Source organism: Equus asinus, chromosome 1, assembly GCF_041296235.1.
Source record: "Equus asinus isolate D_3611 breed Donkey chromosome 1, EquAss-T2T_v2, whole genome shotgun sequence".
Lineage (NCBI taxonomy): Eukaryota > Metazoa > Chordata > Mammalia > Perissodactyla > Equidae > Equus > Equus asinus.
Genome location: NC_091790.1, coordinates 185,900,158 through 185,919,451, shown reverse-complemented (window position 1 = coordinate 185,919,451; position 19,294 = coordinate 185,900,158). Strand labels below are relative to the sequence as shown.

Sequence of the window (19,294 nt, the reverse complement as noted above, 5' to 3'; positions counted from 1 at the left end):
TGGCCACAGTGTTCGTGAACAAGAGATACTGAAGAGTCCTTGGCAGAACTGGGCTATCCTGCTCTGGACCCACTCATGTCAATCATCATAATCAGAAGGAAGGCAGGGGACTGGAGACAAAGCGATTGGATTAGGGACAGAGGGGCTGAGATCACCAGAAGGTCTTCACACCTACTCACCTGCTTTTCATAAAGATAAAATCTCTGAAGCACTTGCAGCTTCTCTGGAGAAAGACGTGAGAGAAATACAAGGTATTACAAAAGGGTCTTTATTCTTTATTATAAAGCTATCGCTATAGGAAAGGAATTGCTTTCCCAGGCCACAAGGGAGCTGCAGTCCTATCTCAAGAGGTAACCTTGAAAATCAGACGCAATGGCTGTCCCTCTTCTTCCCTTGCCCACCATGCCTCCGAAAGCACCCTTCTCCATTACTCGCCTCTTTTCACACCTCCTCCTCTGCATACGGAGCATCACGCCTGCTGGCGAGGCTGGACCCTGCCCTGCTGTCAGCTCAGCCGCCATCACGGCTTGTCCCCAGACGCTGCTGAATTCTGGGTGGGAGCATGTGTCTCAGAGAAAGGGAGATTTCTTACCTTCTCTTCCAAAAGGACCAGCCCCCCAAGCTAAAGTTTACATACAACAGCTTAAGAAATTCCACTTTTGAAAGAACAAAGGAAGAGTCCCCTCCTGTGTTGTGTGATTTCTTCACAATTCTCTCTGTGGAGACAGGATGTTTGTGTCAATAAAACTATACTTAAATATTTCAAATGCATATTGTCATTGGAATGCAACCTGTAGACCTACAAAAGGACACGGATGAAGAATAGGGAAACTTCTGGTGTAAGGCAGATGAGGGTGCCCAAGAGGAAAGAGATACATTGGTTTCGTAGAAGCTGAGGCCAAGAAGACTAGGAGGCTGGGGGTGAGAACTGAAGAGCCCAGCTTGCATTTTCTTGGTATTCAAGGATGCTTAAGGAAAACCTGCCCTGGGGACAGAACCAGAAAGAAACTCTTTTCTCTGAACACATTCTCTGACCGTGAGCTTCCTCTCCAACAAAAGAACGTCCTAACAGGTCTATGGAATCTATTGGAGGATACAGGATTTTGAGTAGTCCTTTCCTGGAGACCTCCTGAAATGCCCTCTCTGTGAAATCATTTGTCAGAGTGGCGGACTGCTTGAGCACTCTCCATGATACCAGCTCAACACAAGGTTGACATAAGGGAAGCCATATTGTAGAAAAGAGACCATATTGTAACTTTGAATGACTTCTGATTAACTAACCCTGACCACCAGCCCCTTTGAATCCTTGCTTTAGTTTGCCTAAATAAGTAAGGGTCTGTCTCTGGGGGATTTGCAGGCTCTGTAGATGTTGTGGCCCCTCCCAGCTGTGACAAGATGATAACTTTGTTCTTTTGAATTTTTTAGGACTGTGATGACCCCGGGGCAGAGAGTCTATGCTGATAGCCATCATCAATGACAACTGAAGGATCAGGGTACAGGGCCTTCGTTCTGGTCTCTGATGCATATCCAGTAAAATTAAAAACTATCAGGAACTAAGACTAGATGTCTGGCCCCACCCAGAGACCAGCCCCCTATATACTGGCCTGTAATCTTTGTTCTGTAAGATGGTTCTTTTGGACATTAGTCAGCCGTCTTCCCCCTTGCTAACAAGCTGTCATAAAAAAACCTTTTTCTCCTACCACCTTGCCTCTTGACTATTGGCGTGTCTTGTGGTGGGCAGATAACCCCCCTTGGGCCCACTGAGCCCACTCATGCCTGCAGAGAGACTCTGAGATGTAAAAGTTTCCATGTCTGACCTTCCATCTCAGGGATGTTCCAGAAGACTGAGGCTTCTCATATGGTCCACACCAACCATATGGGCACTGGCCATAGGCGCTTGGCATCCACAGGCACATTATTCAGATTCATTGTCATTTGGAATTGAAAAAGACACTAGAATTCACCAAGCGCAACCCTTTACACATCTCAAATATTACAGCACAGGTTGAAACATTTGGCTGTCACCAGGTTCTCTAAAATGAAATCCTTCCAGTTTGCATTTTATACTTCTATGTTGTCACTGTTAGAACATAACTTCTCTCCAGCTGGTCACATGGGAGACATGGCACGGCTGTACTTGAACTTGCCCACCGTGCTGGAGGAGACTGGTACTTTGGTCTAAACAAGTTCTCCAGAAGAGCTCCTTCGGTCACATCACCTCTTACAATTTGTTCTGAGGTGAGCCTGGGTCCTGTGCTCCAAAAACAGCATTATTTAGGGGACCATGTGTTCGTTATCTATTGCTGTATAACAAATTACCCCAAAACTTTGCTGCTTAAAACAGTATTTCACAGTTTCTGTGGATCAGGAATCCAGGCGTGGCTTAGCTGGATGTGTCCCACAGTCCACAGTCAAGCTGTCGCCAGGACTGCAGCCATCACAAGGCACAGGTGAGGAGTGTCCCCAGCTTCCGGTGTGGCTGTGGTGGGACTCACTTCCTCCAGGCTGTTGGCCGAGGCCAGTTCCTTGACTCAAAGTCCTCACCACAGGACAGCTCACAACATGGCATTTTTTTCCATTAAAGCAAACAAGTGAGAGAGTAAGAGAGGGCCCAAAAGATGGAAACCACAGTCTCTTGGTAACCTAACTGGGGAGTGACATTTCAGTGAATCCTAAATCCAGCACACACTCACTGGGAGGGGATTACACATAGACATAAATTCCAGGAGATGGGATCATTGTGCAGCCATTGTAGAGGCTGCCTACCACCGACTACTTTACTTATTAGCTTCTTCATTTACATGTCTCTATCGTGGGGATTGGCAAAAACAACAACCTCCTCTGTCTAGATTCTGTCTGTCCTTGCAGTAGTCAACCACCTCCTTAAGTTTGTGCTAAAGGGGCCCAGGGGGCCATGTTTTTGTATTAGACCTCCCTTCACACCACGTCTGCTAGCAAATCTGACCAGAGCTGGGCCAATCAGATCCCTCTCCAGGGAATGAGTTGTTTAGACATACAAAGTGAAACTAAATGGTCATGCAAAAGCAAGGCCAGAGCTATCACGATGTACTGAGCAAAGTCATGCTCAAGCTGGAATGACGAGAGCAGAAACCACCTGTAAGCAGAAGGAACCAACCTTCAGAGAAGAGCCTGGGAGAGGTGTGAACAGAGAGATACAAGGACAAGCGATCCTAAGGCCTGAGACAGAGAGACAGAAACAGAAGCTGCCTCCAGCCTCGCCTCTTGTTATTTTTCCTGCTTATTCAGTCCTTTCAGTGCCCCTTCCCCCCTCTATCTGAGCTAGCCTTAGTGGGTTTTGTTCCTTTGCAGCTAATCTCTGAGTCAGCCAAGTCCTCCCCAATCTGTTTCTTCTTCAGGAAAATGGTTAATATCAGTTCAATTTCACCCAGAAAGTGACCTACAAGCTGCGAAATACTTTGCAGACTCCAAGCAAAGCACATTTCTGTTCAAAGCCCAGATGTGATGCAATTCATTTCCATAGGCCTATATGGAGATAGGGTTTTTCTTGCCTCCATGAGCCAAGGGGGAAATGTAATTAAAGGAATAAGAATTTGACTTATCCTAAATCAAACTGCAGGATGGTCATTAAACTAGAACTAGAGGGCCAGTACACTTAGTCCTGTACACCCACAGTAGCTTACAACATACAAATAGATATTACCTACTCATACAAATGTGCATTCACATACTCACATACATACGTGGCCCCAAACACACTTCACAAACTGGAAAAAGGAGGTTCCAAGCAAAGAGCAACCTCTCTTCATTTCTCTTGATGTATCACAAGACAACGTGTCCCCTTTGAGTCGACTTCCTTATGGAGTTGGTTTCCAGAGCACATTTTCTGAGCACTGATCAGTCTGTCAATAGAGAAACCAACACATAGAGCAGTTTACAAGATTCCTCCAGGCGGTTCACGTAAATATTGCAAACAGCAAGTGTATACTGCCAGCTCACTGCACAAACTCAGAAGAATCAAATTTTACAAGTTCTCTTCCCAAAGGAAATCAGACTGAAAACACAGAGCAGTAGTAGCTGGGATGGTGCTGCCCCCTCAATAGAAGCAGCCTGAAGAAATGTCTTTTTTTTCATACAAATAATGATTATTTTTAATTACACGGGTGATATGTGTTCACTGTGGAGAATTTTGAAATTCCAAAAAGTACAGAGGAGAAAATAAAGCCACTTATAAATGCTACCACCAAGAGAACACTGAGGTTTGTGTTTGACATAGTTCCTTCTAATCTTTTTTCCTTATATAGCTATGTTTGGAATAATACTTTTTGTTTTGCTTTTTTTAACCTAATATTATATTGCATGGGAGTCACGGAGAGAAACTGCTAATGGGCACAAGATTTCTTCTGGTGACATATAAATATTCTAAAGTTAGATTATGTTGATGGTTGCACAAGTCTCTAAGTATTCTAAAACTCATCGAACTACAGTCATGCGCCACAGAACAATGTTTCAGTTAATGACAGACCACATATATGACGGTGGTCCCATAGGATTAGAACCATATAGACTAGGTGTGCAGTAGGCTGTACCATCTAGGTTTGTGTAAGTGCGCTCTGTGATGTTCACACAATGGCGAAATTGCCTAACAATGCGTTTCTCAGAACGTATCCCTGTCATTGGACCATGCACGACTATACACACTTTAAACAGGTGAACTTTATGGTATGTAAATGTTACATCAATAAAGCTGTTTTTTAAAAAATGTAATGAGATACCGCTACATACCTATTAGAATAACTAAAATTGAAAACAAAAACAAAACAACCTGATTAAAAAGAATCTGACAATTCTAAATGCTAACAAAGCTGTGAAGTAACTGGAATTGTGATGGGAATATAAACTGGTGCAGCCATTTTGGAAAAGAGTTTGGCAATTTCTTACAAAGTTAAACATACACCTACCATACAACCCTACTCCCAGGTATTCACCCAGGAGAAGCAAAACCCAACGTCCATATAAAAACCCATTCAAAACAGCTTCGTTTGTGTTAACCCAACACCAATAACAGCACAAATCTCCATCAACAGGAGAATGGATGAACAAATTGGGGATATTTATTCAATGGAACACTATGTGGCAATATAAAAGAGCTACCAATCCAGGCAACAATATAGATGAATCTTAAAACCATTATGTTGAGTGAAAAAACCTGTACAGAAAAGACAAAATACTGTATTGTTCCATTTATATGACGTCCTAGAAAAGACAAATCTAATCTGTTGAAACAGTGGTTGCCTGGGGCAAAGAGTGGAGAAAAGCAATGGAGAACAATGGAGTACAATGGAGAAAGTGGGGAGAAAAAACAAGTGGGGAAAATAAAGTGGGGAAAAGCAATGGAGGACAATGGAGTACGATGGAGCAGGAGGGCATTTTGGGGAGCATAGAAATATTCTCCGTTGTGATTGTGGTGGTGGTTACGTGATTGTATACATTTTTCCAAACTCATCAAATTGTACACTTAAAATTGTTAAACTTTACTGTACTCTACAAATTATACCTCAATAACATGTATTTTAAAAAGTAAAGAGATAACTCATCAAACTGTACACTTAAAGTGGATGCATTTTTCTATGTAAATTGTACCTCAATAAAGTTGAGTTTTTAAAATGGAAAAAATATATATTGTGCTCATTTTCACGGGCCATTAAATACTTTTCAAAAGTACCTTAATTTGAATATTATGCAGTTCTACTATTCAATGTTATAGATGTGCCACAACTTAATTAGCCAGTCCATTATAGCAGAATACTTAGGTTATTTTCTTTTCTTTTTGCCACTGAAAATAACATTGCAATGAATATCTGTGCATATGAAACTTTGTCTACGTCTTAGATTCTAGAGAGGGAACAATTGGGTCAAAGTGTAGGAATATTTTCAAGGTTCTCAGTGTATGTGGAACAACCTCTTAAAGTTGACTCCTTTTAACTGTGGGGACAGGAAGTCGCAGTGATGGAAAGAGGATGGTTGCTTTTTCTACAGCACCCCTATAATGAAGGGAACTGTGTGGATTCTCCGTGCCCTTGTTAGAATTCATCATCAGAAGTGCTATATTCATAACTCTGTTATGTGTGTGTAATTCCTGACCTTGAGCAACAGGTATTTGCATCTGTGTATGTTTGTCTCCTCCAGTAGACTTGCTTCCTGTGACCAGAGACCAGATCCTGTTTCCTACTGTATCCCTCCTGCCTGCCACAGTCCCTGGCAGAGAGTCAGTGCTGAATAACTGGGTGTGGAATTAATTTTCTGAAATGCCATGGAAAAAAATGAAAATGGGAGAGGAGGAATGTGGGCAGAGGGGACACAGACACCGAGGGAATGAAAGAACAAAGAGCAGAGGGAGAAAATCGTTAGGAACTGGATCTCTCCTCCAGGACAATTTTATGATCAAAAGGGACAAATGCTTCCCAACTAATCTAGCTCCACCTGGCACTGGTACTACTGGGAGATGGAACAAGGTGCAGATGCCAGGGCTGAAACCCAGAGGATGGAAGCAAAGCAAGGGACACCTGTTTCCCTGAGCCTGGCTCAGAAGCACCAGCGCCCTGTGGCTAGAAGCACGACCTAGGCTGCTAGCTGTCCCGAGGGACTGGTTCACTCTCCTACGCTCAGGGCCACATCAACCAGCGCTTTTCAAAATTAGCAGAAGAAAGCAGAAAGACAAATCGTTCCATGGTGTTGCCACCCCTGGCAGAGAAATGATGGAGATAAAAGAAAGAAAAATGGGATGGTGAAGCCAATCTGAATCTCGATAAAATGCCCACGAGCTCTACGATTTCCAGGTGATGGAGAGTCAGCCAGCGTGGCACCAATCTCCCTGGGAAAGGGGGTTACAAAGTGAGAGTAAGGAGGGGAGGGAATCGCATAGCTTTTTATAGCCCCTAATATCTGTTCTGACAGCAGCTTGCACGGCTTCCACGTGCCAGGGTGCTGGGGAGATGAATAGATTTGCCTTTCTTCTAACTATCAGTACCCAGAACACTGGGGAGAATGAAGAATGGGTTGCAGACCCACATCCCAGCTTCCATCTCTTTTCTCCTAGTTAAGAAGAAAGCTAAATAACAACTCTCATATGTCCTAACCAACCCATCCCAACCATGGACAACATATATAACCTCAGGGGCAATAGGTAGCCCACTGAGCTATGGCGTTCACCTCCCAGCACCAATGCCCAGCACACAGCCAGTCCTGAGGAGCTGCGGTTCAAATCCAGCCCATCAGCACGGTCAGGTCCACACTAGGTCAATAACATACTTCCAGATCCATTAAGTCCCTTGCCTCTCATCTAAAGCCCGATAGCACTTTCCATTAAGAGGAATCACAGGCTCGCTCTTTGCCACAGGTGCAGATGATTCCGCTTGTTGCTGGGACTCGCAGGTGCTTGAGCGAGCTGAACCGTCCACACACATTGCAACAAAGGAAGAAGAAAATACAGTGAATGGTCCCACCTCCAGCAGAGTTTACGATCAGAGTCTTGAGGTCAGTGGTTCTCAGCCTTGACTACACAATCGGACCACCTCAAGAGCTTAAGAAATCCTGGTGCCTGAGAAAAAAAAACAGTTGGAAAATGAAATGATGCAAACAGATCATCCACAGCAGCACCTCCAAAGAAGAAAAAAACACTTAAGGATAAATTTAAAATAGGTGCAAGATCTGTACATTGAAAACTATAAACACTGCCGTGAGAAACGTAGAGATGTCTCACGTCAAGTAATGGAACTGATATGTGAACTTAGCAAGGCCATTAAATGCAAGGTTAATAGACAGAAACGAACGGTACTCTTTTACATCAGCAGCAACCAATTGGAAAATGAAATTTAAATTTCCATTGGAAATGAAAAATAATCCCATGTAAGTAGCACCAAAATCAAAATATTAGGAATAAATCTAGTAGAAGTTGTCTAATCACCCCCCTGCACTGAAAATTACAAAACATTGATGAAATAAATAAGACCTAAATAAATGGAGATGACCCATGTTCAGTTTGGAACGCTTAGTGTTGTTAAGATATCAATTCTCCCCAAACTAATCTGTAACATCAATACAATTTCAATCAAAATCCCGGCGGCCTTATTTTGTGGAAATTGACAAGCTGATTTTAAAGTCCACATGGAAATGCAAAGGATCTAAAATAGCCAAAACAATTGTGAAAAAGAAGAAGAAAGGCAGAGATTTTATGCTGACTGATTTCAAGATTTCCCAGAAGGCTCCAATAATCAAAGCAATGTTTATTAGTGTAAAGATAGATATGTGGATCGATGGACCAGAATAGCAAGTCCAGAAATAGATCCACAGCTATACAGTCAATATATTTTTTACAAAGGTAACAATATAATTCAATAGAGAAAGGGTACTCTTTTCATACGTGGTTTTGGGATAATTGGATATCCATATGAAAAAAAATAAACCTTGAACTGTCCTTCACACCATACACAAACATTGACCTGAAATTGATTATAGACCTAAACATAAAAGTTAAACTATAAAACATCTAGAAGAAAATTTAGGATAAAATCTTTGTGGTTTGGGATAGGCAAAAATTTCTTCAGTCACAAAAAAATATGAATTTCAAAAGAAAAAAAATTGATAAATTGAACATCATCAAGATGTTTAACTTCTGCTCTTTGTTTTTTTTTTTATTAATGTTATGATAGATTACAAGCTTGTGAAATTTCAGTTGTACATTTTTGTTAGTCATGTTGTGGGTACACCACTTCCCCCTCCGTACCCTCCCCCCACCCCCCCTTTTCCCTGGTAACCACCGATCAGATCTCCTTCTCAATATACTAATTTCCACCTATGAGTGGAGTCATATAGAGTTCGTCTTTCTCTGACTGACTTATTTCGCTTAACATAATGCCCTCGAGGTCCATCCACGTTGTTGTGATTGGGCCAATTTCGTCTTTTTTTATGGCTGAGTAGTATTCCATTGTGTATATATACCACATCTTCTTTATCCAATCATCAGTTTCTGGGCATGTAGGCTGGTTCCACGTCTTGGCTATTGTAAATAATGCTGAGATGAACATAGGGGTGCAACGGACTCTTGAGATATCTGATATCAGGTTCTTAGGATAGATACCCAGTAATGGGATGGCTGGGTCATAGGGTATTTCTATTTTTAACTTTTTGAGAAATCTCCATACTGTTTTCCATAGTGGCTGTACCAGTTTGCATTCCCACCAACAGTGTATGAGGGTTCCTCTTTCTCCACAACCTCTCCAACATTTGTCGTTCTTGGTTTTGGATGTTTTTGCCAATCTAACGGGGGTAAGGTGATATCTTAGTGTAGTTTTGATTTGCATTTCCCTGATGATTAGCGATGATGAACATCTTTTCATGTGTCTATTGGCCATATTCATATCTTCTTTTGAGAAATGTCTGTTCATGTCCTCTGCCCATTTTTTGATCGGGTTGTTTGTTTTTTTGTTGTGAAGCAGTGTGAGTTCTTTGTATATTATGGAGATTAACCCTTTGTCGGATAAGTGGCTTGTAAATATTTTTTCCCAATTAGTGAGCTGTTTTTTTGTTTCAATTCTGTTTTCCCTTGCCTTGAAGAAGCTCTTTAGTCTGATGAAGTCCCATTTGTTTATTCTTTCTATTGTTTCCCTCAACTGAGGAGTTACAGTGTCCGAAAAGATTCTTTTGAAACTGATGTCAAAGAGTGTACTGCCTATATTCTCTTCCAAAAGACTTATTGTCTCAGGCCTAATCTTTAGGTCTTTGATCCATTTTGAGTTTATTTTGGTGTGTGGTGAAAAAGAATGGTCAATTTTCAATCTTTTGCATGTGGCTGTCCAGTTTTCCCAGCACCATTTGTTGAAGAGACTTTCTTTTCTCCCTTGTAGGCCCTCTGCTCCTTTGTCGAAGATTAGCTGTCCATAGATGTGTGGTTTTATCTCTGGGCTTTCAATTCTGTTCCATTGATCTGTGGACCTGTTTTTGTACCAGTACCATGCTGTTTTGATCACTGTAGCTTTGTAGTATGTTTTGAAATCGGGGATTGTGATTCCGCCGGCTTTGTTTTTCTTGCTCAGGATTGCTTTAGCAATTCGCGGTCTTTTGTTCCCCCATATGAATTTTAGGATTGTTTGTTCAATTTCTGTGAAGAATGTTCTTGGGATTCTGATTGGGATAGCATTGAATCTGTATATTGCTTTAGGTAGTATGGACATTTTAACTATGTTTATTCTTCCAATCCATGTGCAAGGAATGTTTTTCCATCTCTTTATGTCATCGCCTATTTCTTTCAAGAAAGTCTTGTAGTTTTCATTGTATAGATCCTTCACTTCCTTGGTTAAGTTTATCCCAAGGTATTTTATTCTTTTCGTTGCGATTGTGAATGGGATAGAGTTCTTGAGTTCTTTTTCTGTTAGTTTATTGTTAGTGTATAGAAATGCTACTGATTTATGACTTTACCACATTCAGTACATTCATGTGATTTCTCTCCAGTATGCATTTTCTTATGCTCTATGAGGTTTTGCTTCAGGCTAAACATTTTTCCACATTCCTTACATTCAAAAGGTTTCTCTCTAGTATGAATTTGATCATGCTGAAGGAGATCTGATTCAGGCTGAAGGCTTTCCAACATTCTTATCATGCAGATATTTTCTCCCACACAAATTCCTTAGTATCTCTTGACATGTAACATGGATGAAAGCTTTTCCATATTACTAAATTCATATGGTTTCTCTCCAAAATTAATTCACTCCAAAATTAATGAAGCTGAATTTATGATGAAAGACTTTCACCTTGGTTATCCTGAGATTAGGTGATTACAAAATGGGGTGAAATATAGCATCCTCATTATATTCCTAATGGTTCTTTCTTAAACAGCTTCTACCATATTTAAGTATAAATTATGTTCCAAACTCTTTTAAACTCAGTCCCATACATAGAGGTGTAGTCTTAAAGAATTAATATCTGTGCTCAAAGGAAATACTTTTCTATTTCATAGGTTTTCTGAGTTTTTCCTTGGCTGTATTTTCACAGAGAAAGACAAGACTTAAATCATAAGTCTTTCATGTTGTGTCTTTATCTATTTATAAATTTCCCAGGTCTTTTCTGCCGTTTGGCCGTCCGTGGCTTCAGTTACCTGTGGTCAATCGCAGTCCGAACTGAAACCACAGATAAGGGGGGACTACTGGAACAGTACCATTCTCGGTTTCAAGTATACGCTGGGGGTCTTGAAAACTATTACCCGTGGATTGGGGTAGGGCCCTGTATTTTGCTCAATCCTATGCAAACAAATTTGAAAACCTGGCAAATATAACCTATGAAAAATGAGACTAGAAAACCTGGAGAACACCGCCTTTACAGTTCTTCCTCAACCATCCATTGCTCTTCTTGTTTGAACTGGTGACTTTAAACTTCTAAATAGCGACACAGACTTGGACTTTCCTGTCGACGGTCAAAGCAGCATTCCAGAACTCAGGCTAAAAGCTCAGAAGTTTTGAAGGATCAGGAAAGTGCAGCTCCTGGGCATGCACAAGGAAACCGGCCAGAAGACAAAGACGATGATGCTCTTAACTTCTGGTCTTTGAAAGACATTGTTCAGAAAATGAAAATACAGGCCACAGGAGAAAACACGTGGGGGGGGGGGGGGTGTAAGTGTAAATATAAACATGTACCAGACAAAGAATCACCAGGGATATGAAAAGAACTCTTAGAACTCAATAATAACAAAACAATTCAACTAAAAGAAAGACATGCCATAAAGGAAGATGTATAAATAGGCAATAAGCACATTAAAAGATGCTCAGTATCGTTAGTCATCAGACAAACGCAAATTAAAACCAAAATGAGATACCACTACACATCCACTAGAATGGCTAAAATTAAAAAGCCTGAAAATATCAACTGTTGACAAAAATGTGGAGTAACCGGTACTCTCAGACATGACCAGTGAGAATGTAAAATGGATTGGCCACTTTGGAAAATAATTAGGCAGTTTCTTACACAGTTAAACATACAATTTACTATATGACCTATCAATTCCATTCCAAAATATTTACCCAAGAAAATGAAAATCTATGTTTCCACAAAGTCTACAGAAATGTTTATAGGAGTATATTCATAATAGCTAAAAACTGGGGAAAGCCCCAAATGTCCAACAACGGGTAACTAGCAAACACATTGTAATATCCCATACAGTGAATACTACTCAGCAATAAAAAGCAATGAACACGGATGAATCTCAAAAACATTTTTCTGTGCAAAAGAAATCAAAGTAAGATTTAATTTGTGTGGAATTGTAGCAAAGGCAAAACCTATCTAAGTGACAGAAAGCAGATCAGTGGCTTCCTGGGAGACGAAGAAGAGGCTGCAAAGGGGCACAAAGGAATTTTCTGGGGTGATGGAAATCTTCTTCTTCTTCTTTTTTTTTTTTTTTTTTTTGCTGAGGAAGATTGGCCATGAGCTAACATCTGCGCCAATCTTCCTCTTTTTTTTTTCTCCCCAAAGCCCCAGTACACATCATAGTTGTAAGTCCTTGTAGTTCTTCTATGTGGGATGCTGCCTCAGCGTGGCTTGATGAGTGGTGCATAGGTCTGTGCCCAGGATCCAAACCGGTGAACCCCAGGCTGCCTAAGTAGAGCCTGCAAACTTAATCACTCAGCCATGGAGCTGGCCCCAGAAATGTTCTTTCTTGACTACAGCAGCAATGGTTTCACAGATGTATATATTTGTCAAGACTCATCAAATCATACACTTAAAAGGGTACATTATATTGTATATAAATTATACCTCAATGAATTACATATTTAAAAATACTGCTTTGTGAATGCCAGCCCCATAGATACTATTTAATGGGCCTGAGATGTGTCTTAGGCAACCAAGATTTCTGAAACTTTTCCCAAAGATTCTAACATATAACCAAAGTTGAGAACCACTACTCTCGGGGTTAAGGAGAAAAATGAATGACCCAGTGTCCTGGGACACCATAGAGGGCTACGGGCTCTCTTGGTGTGAACACAAGCCAATACTGGAAGTCACCTCTCTTTCTGTCTGTGTTTCTCTCTCTCTCTCTCTCTGTCTCTGCCATGTGAGAACACGGTGACAAGGTGGCCGTCTGCAAGCCGGAAGTGGAGAGCTCTCACTAGAAACTGAATCAGCCAGTACCTTAATCTTGTACTTCCCACGCTCCAGAAGTGTGAGAAATAAATGCCTGTGGTTAAAGTCACCCTGTCCGTGGTATTTCGTTCCGGAGGCCATGGCTGACTAAGACGGGCCCTAAGATGAAAGAAGGAAGAAGCTCCATCAATGGGAGGATGGCAGAAGATTGCATCAGAGGTTTGAAAATTTGACGTGATTTCACAAGTGACACACTGTTGAGTGGCAGGGCCAGGGCTCAAATCCTGGTGTGCCTGACTCATCTCTTCCTTCCAAACTGTGGGGCTGAGGTGTGGGTCAGGGGTCGGGTCAGAGCTGCAGCTGGCAGACGTAACACAAGCCCCGAGCTGGGCTCTGTCCACGGAGGTTTGAAGGTCATGAGGCCAGAGCAACCCCTTGAGAGCTGTGGGAGGCCTTGCTTACCTGGGACTCCCATGAGACCTTCAGAGCATCACACCTGGTAGCCAGGGACCCACATCCCTTGGGTAACATCCTCCAGCAGGACGGGTATCCCGAGGGAGGCCTGGACCTCAACCAGGGAGGCCCAAGCAGCAGCAGGTGGGCATCAGGCAGGCAGAGCAAGGCCCCTGGGGGGGGAGGGCATTCAGGAACAGACCTACTCAGATCAACACAGGCCACCAGACAGGCACCATCAGGGAGTTCTGTCACTGAGGGGCCAGTCCCCAGCCTCAGAGGTGGGTGGGTGACCAGGAGCCAGGCAGGACCTCAGTCTGGAGGGCTCAGAGTTCCTGGACCACTTAAGAACACTCAGACCCAAAGAATAAGCCAGAACAGGATACACAGCGGGAACTGGGTTCCAGGGCAAGGCCGAAGCCCACCTGTTAGAACTGCCCAGTGTTGACGACTCCTACCTGCAGACAGACCATGTCAAAGCTGGAGGGGAGGCTGGCCTCCTGCAGCCCTGGTGGAGGGAGAAGGGGCCTGTGAGGAAGCACCCGGCCAGACGTGCCACACGAGTCGCAATGCTGCTCTGACCCATGTTCTCTCAGGGCACTGCCAGCCACACTGGGGGCCAGTTAGAACCCAGAACATCAGACCGGCCTGCCCCAGACCTACTGAAGCAGAATCTGCATTGGAGCCAGACCCCTGAATGATTCCAGGAAAATCTGAGCAGCACTGCCCCCTTGGTTACTAATTAAGACCCTCCTATGGCTTGTTAGGACCAGCACCACAGGAAGTGCTCAGTTAAAAAATCACTGAATTGGGGCCAGCTGGGTGGTGTAGTGGTTAAGTTTGTGTGCTCCGCTTCTGCGGCCTGGGGTTTGCAGGTTTGGATCCCGGGTGTGGACGTAGCACCGCTCATCAAGCCATGCTGTGGCAGCATCCCTCATAAAATAGAGGAAGACTGGCACAGATGTTAGCTCAGTGACAATCTTCCTCAAGCAAAAAGAGGAAGACTGGCAACAGATGTTAGCTCAGAGCCAATCTTCCTCACATACACATACAAAAATCACTGAATAAATTGGGAGAAAAAAAGGAAAACTGTTTCCTTTCAGAGAAGTTATTACTCACCATCTTCAATGAACCAAAAACTCAAGTAGCATATCACCGTCTGAGTTTCAAGTATTTCCTCTCTGGGTGAATGGTGGTGGCTTATTCTCCCTGTCTTTTATCATCAGATAGAAACGTGTATACTGACTCGAAGTTGTTTTTCAAACCTTTCATTCCCAAAGATCATTATAACCAAGGAGACAGGAAATTTCCAGAAGACTCCATAAAAGGATGAATTGATGGGAAGAAACCGAACACGGCTGCCACACATGAAGACCTACAGCTCCCGCATTTCCCCAGCAAGGAGAGGCCGTAGGAGCCTGCAGCCCCTTCCCCCACTCTCCAGATCACAGAAGGTGTGGCCCGGACTGCTCCGCCCCTGCCCCTGGGATTGGTGCTCGCCCTGCCACCACCCTGGGAGAACTCCATCCCCTCCCCCATCTCCCGGAGGATTAGCTGATGCAAAGGCTTTGATAAGCATTTGTTGATTGCAGTCACTTTAATTAATTCCTCAACAAATGAAAGGACGAGAATAAGCCTGAGATCCAGGTCATGAAGAAAAGTGTTCTTTTACCCATGTAGGGAGGAAAGGACCAAGAAGAGGGGTCGCGGGACCACAGGCTCCCAGAGGGAGGCAGGAGGGACAGGGAGGAGCGAGCGGGGCTTCCAGCCCCCAGACCCCTAACACCAAAGAAAGAAAGACCAGGTGAGGGTTGCAGCAGGCAGTGCAGAGAGTGGGCAGAGCACAGGCCTGAGTGCAGCACAGGTCAGCACTGGGTGACAGCAAAACTGAGCTAGCCGCTTGCCCTATCCCATCTCTGTTCAAAGTCAGAATGGAACCGTGGTTAAGGGACAGCATCAGCAATCACATTACCTGGGCACAGATCCACCTTTGCCATCTGCAAGCTGTGTGATCTTAGGAATGTCACTTAACCTCTCTGTTGCCCAGTCGTCTCATCTGTGAAATGAGGATAAAATAATGTTACCTCATGGGATCATCATGAGGAATAAATAAGTCAATATACGCAAAGTACTTAGGTCAGTGCCCAGGGTAAAGAAGTGCTCATTAGTTCCTCTTATCTGTGACATGCAAATAAAATGTACCTAGCAGAGTCGTTTCAAAAATATTTTAATGCAAGTACTATGCTAAGATATCACCTTACACCCATTAGAATGGCAAAAATAACCAAAACAAAAAGTAGCAAATGTTGGCGAGGTTGTGGAGAAAAAGGAGCCCTCATACACTGCAGGTAGGAATGCAAACTGGTGCAGCCACTATGGAAAATAGTATGGAGATTTCTCAAAAAATTAAAAATAGAAATACCATATGATCCAGCTATCCCACTACTGGGTATCTATCCAAAGAACTTGAAATCAGCAATTCCAAAAGACCCAAGCACCCCTACGTTCGTTGCAGCATTATTTACAATAGCCAAGATGTGGAAGCAACCTAAGTGCCCATCAACTGATGATTGGATAAAGAAGATATGTGTTTTATATATATATATACACACACACGCACACATACACACACACACAAACACAAACACACACACACACAATGGAATACTACTCAGCCATAAAAAAGGATAAAATCGTCCCATTCACAACAACATGGATGGACCTCGAGGGTATTATGTTAAGTGAAATGAGCCAGATAGAGAAAGACAATCACTGTATGACTCCACTCATATGTGTAAGTTAAACATGCAAAAAATAGAACAGATTAGTGGTTACCAGGGGAAGGGGGGGTGGGCACGAAGGGTGAAGTGGTGCACCGACAACACTACTGACAATAATGTACAACAGAAATTTCAGAAGGTTATAAACTATCATAATCTCAATAAAAAGTTAAAAAAAATGTTTTCAAATAACAGTGATGCCATCATGTATTTTGTTAGCTGAAAATATTGTCATATTAATATCTCATTTGATCTTCCCAGTAAACATATGAGCTAGACATAGCAGGTCCCCCCAGGGAACACGGTGAAACTTTAGGCATAGGAATTGTAGGACATTTGGAATTGTAGGAAACTTGTCAAGTCACTTCTGAGGAAAACTGGTTGAGACCTGCCTGTGGCGGCCACTGAGGGAGGGAGCGTTATACCACCTGAGCCCACCCCCACCTCCCACGGATGACCCAGCGACAGCCAATCCATAGGCTGCACAGTGGTCTTCATAGCAGCCTGGAGAAAAAAAATCTATTCAATAGAGTCACACTAGGTTTATCATAACCTCAAGTCTTAGATATCTGAATTAAAAAATGAAGACTGAGGGGTGGCCCAGTGGCATAGTGATTAAGTTCACCCTCTCCCCCTCAGTGGCCCAGGATTCATGGGTTCGGATCCCAGGTGCGACCTTACACAACACTCATCAAGCCATACTATGGCAGCATCCCACATACAAAACAGAGGAAGACTGGCACAGATGTTAGCTCAGAGACAATATTCTTCAGCAAAAAAAAAAAAAATCAAAAACAAAATGAAGACTGACATCATAAACTGGTACAACCACAAGAGCAATTTGGCAACATCTAATCAAATTCTAAAATGTACATAATCTGTGACCCAACAATATTCTCCTTGATATGTACTCTAAAGAAACATAGATCACAAAAAGACTTATCCAAGGATGTTTATTGCTTACCATAACAAAAATTTGGAATCTGGAAATAACCTAAATATCCATTGGTAAATGGCCAAATGAAATGTGACATATCATTCAATAGAATGCTAAACAGCAGTTAAAAGGGTTAAATTAGAACTATATGCATCAAGATGGGTGTATTTTAAAACTTACTATGAATGAAAAGACAAGTTTCAGAATCATACATAAAGAATTTTAATATTTCTGTATAAAGAATATAATAGGGGACTTCCATTTCTGACAGTATGGCAATTTAGGTGTCCTGGCCAACTGTCCCACTAGAAACAACTGAAAATTCCTGACGAATATTTTTAAATGTCTTTTTAAGCACACCAGTGAGCTGACAGGGCTAGAAAGGAACCCTAGGTTGTAAGTAAAAGCAGAGTCCAGAGATGCTGGGGGAGCCCGGAACCTGGCTCAGGCTGGAGAACCTCTGCCTCATCAAGTGAACCTGAGCCTCAATCCCCATGGCTCCACAGGGCAGGAGAGAAGACAAAGCCAGGGACCATACTTTACTGAAAAATATTGGTCCTCTAGGTGACAAATTCTCTCTGGACTCTCTATTCAAGTCCATTGATACATATGTCTAGATTTCACCCATAAAGTTTTTTTAATGAGTCTCAAAATCAGGCACTATAATGCCTCCAACGTTTTTCTTTTTTTCAAAATGTTTTGGCTGTTATAAGTTCTTTGCATTTCCACATAAACTTGAGAGTCAGAAACAGGATCAAGTCAGACTGTCGATGACCCAGGAAGACGAGAGCTGGGAACACAAGGCTGAGTGGCAGCATGGAGGGAGGTGAGTGATGGGGCCACCATCTTAGTCAACCCCAGTCCGTGGCATGATGTGCTGGCTCCCCGGCTGTTATAGAGCAGAAAATGGAGCACGAGTTGGCCTAGAAAAGGAAACATAAGATATCTCTTGCGTGAGAGAAGGATGCACCCAGGAGCAGGTGCTCAGGGCCCTTTTCCCAGTAAGTTCCCATAGCCCTCCACCTGGATCTCCCTGGGAACAGTGATCCCCATTCCACATCCCAGAATTTCAGAGGGCGCACAGGCCTGAGAGATCATCCAGCCCAGTTCCTTCCTCTCGTAGATGAGAATCTTGAGGCACAGAGCTGATGGAAAGCAAAGCCTGTACTTAAACACATGGCTCCTAAATTCTGGTCCCTTACTGTTCCACCAGAACACATGGCTTCTTTTTTTTCCTTTTTAACATTTTTTTAATCATGGTAAAATATACACAGCATAAAATTTACCACCTTAACAGTTTTTTTTTTTTTTTGAGGCAGATTGGCCCAGAGCTAATGTCTGTTGCCGATCTTCCTCTTTTTTTTTCTCTCCCCCAAGCCCCAACACATACTTGTATACCCTAGTCATAAGTCATTCTAATTCTTCTATGTGGGATGCTGCCACAGCATGGCTTGATGAGCGATTTGTAGGTCCACGCCCAAAATCCAAACCAGCAAACCCCAGGCCGCCACAGTGGAGCACGTGAACTTAACCACTCAGCCATGGAGCCAGGCCCATATCTTAACCATTTTTAAGTGTACAGCTCAGCAGTATTACGTACGTTCATATTGTTGTGCAACCATCACCACCATCCATCTCCAGAACTCTTTTTGTTTCACAAAATCGAAACTCTGTACCCATTAAACAACAACTTCTCATTCCTCCCTACCTCTGGTCCCTGGAAACCATCATTCTACTCTCTGTTTCTATGATTTTGACTACTCTAGATACTTCATATAAATGCAATCGTACAGTATTTACCTTTTTGTGACTGGCTTATTTTGCTTACCATAATGTCCTCAAAGTTGAGGATATGTTGTAGCATGTGTCAGAATTGCCTTTCTTTTTAGGGCTGAATAATATTCCATTGTTTGTATGCACCACATTTTGTTTATCCACTCATCAATTAATGGACACTTGGGTTGCTTCCACCTTTGGCTATTGTAAATCATGCTGCTATGAATATGGGTACCAAAAA

The 19,294-nt window shown here is 42.6% G+C and overlaps 1 long non-coding RNA gene across 3 annotated transcripts in view; it reads right to left on the bottom strand.

Annotated features, from left to right (window-relative positions):
* The window catches only part of LOC123287854 (uncharacterized), an 80,713-nt gene that overhangs the window by 20,372 nt on the left and 41,047 nt on the right, over positions 1–19,294 (bottom strand). For all 3 annotated transcript variants that reach the window (XR_011504596.1, XR_006531231.2, XR_011504594.1), the window contains exons 3-5: positions 15,533–15,616; positions 7,485–7,579; positions 180–3,881 (exon numbers count right to left, since the gene is read on the bottom strand). This is a non-coding gene — a long non-coding RNA (uncharacterized lncRNA). The remainder of the gene's footprint in view (positions 1–179; positions 3,882–7,484; positions 7,580–15,532; positions 15,617–19,294) is intronic.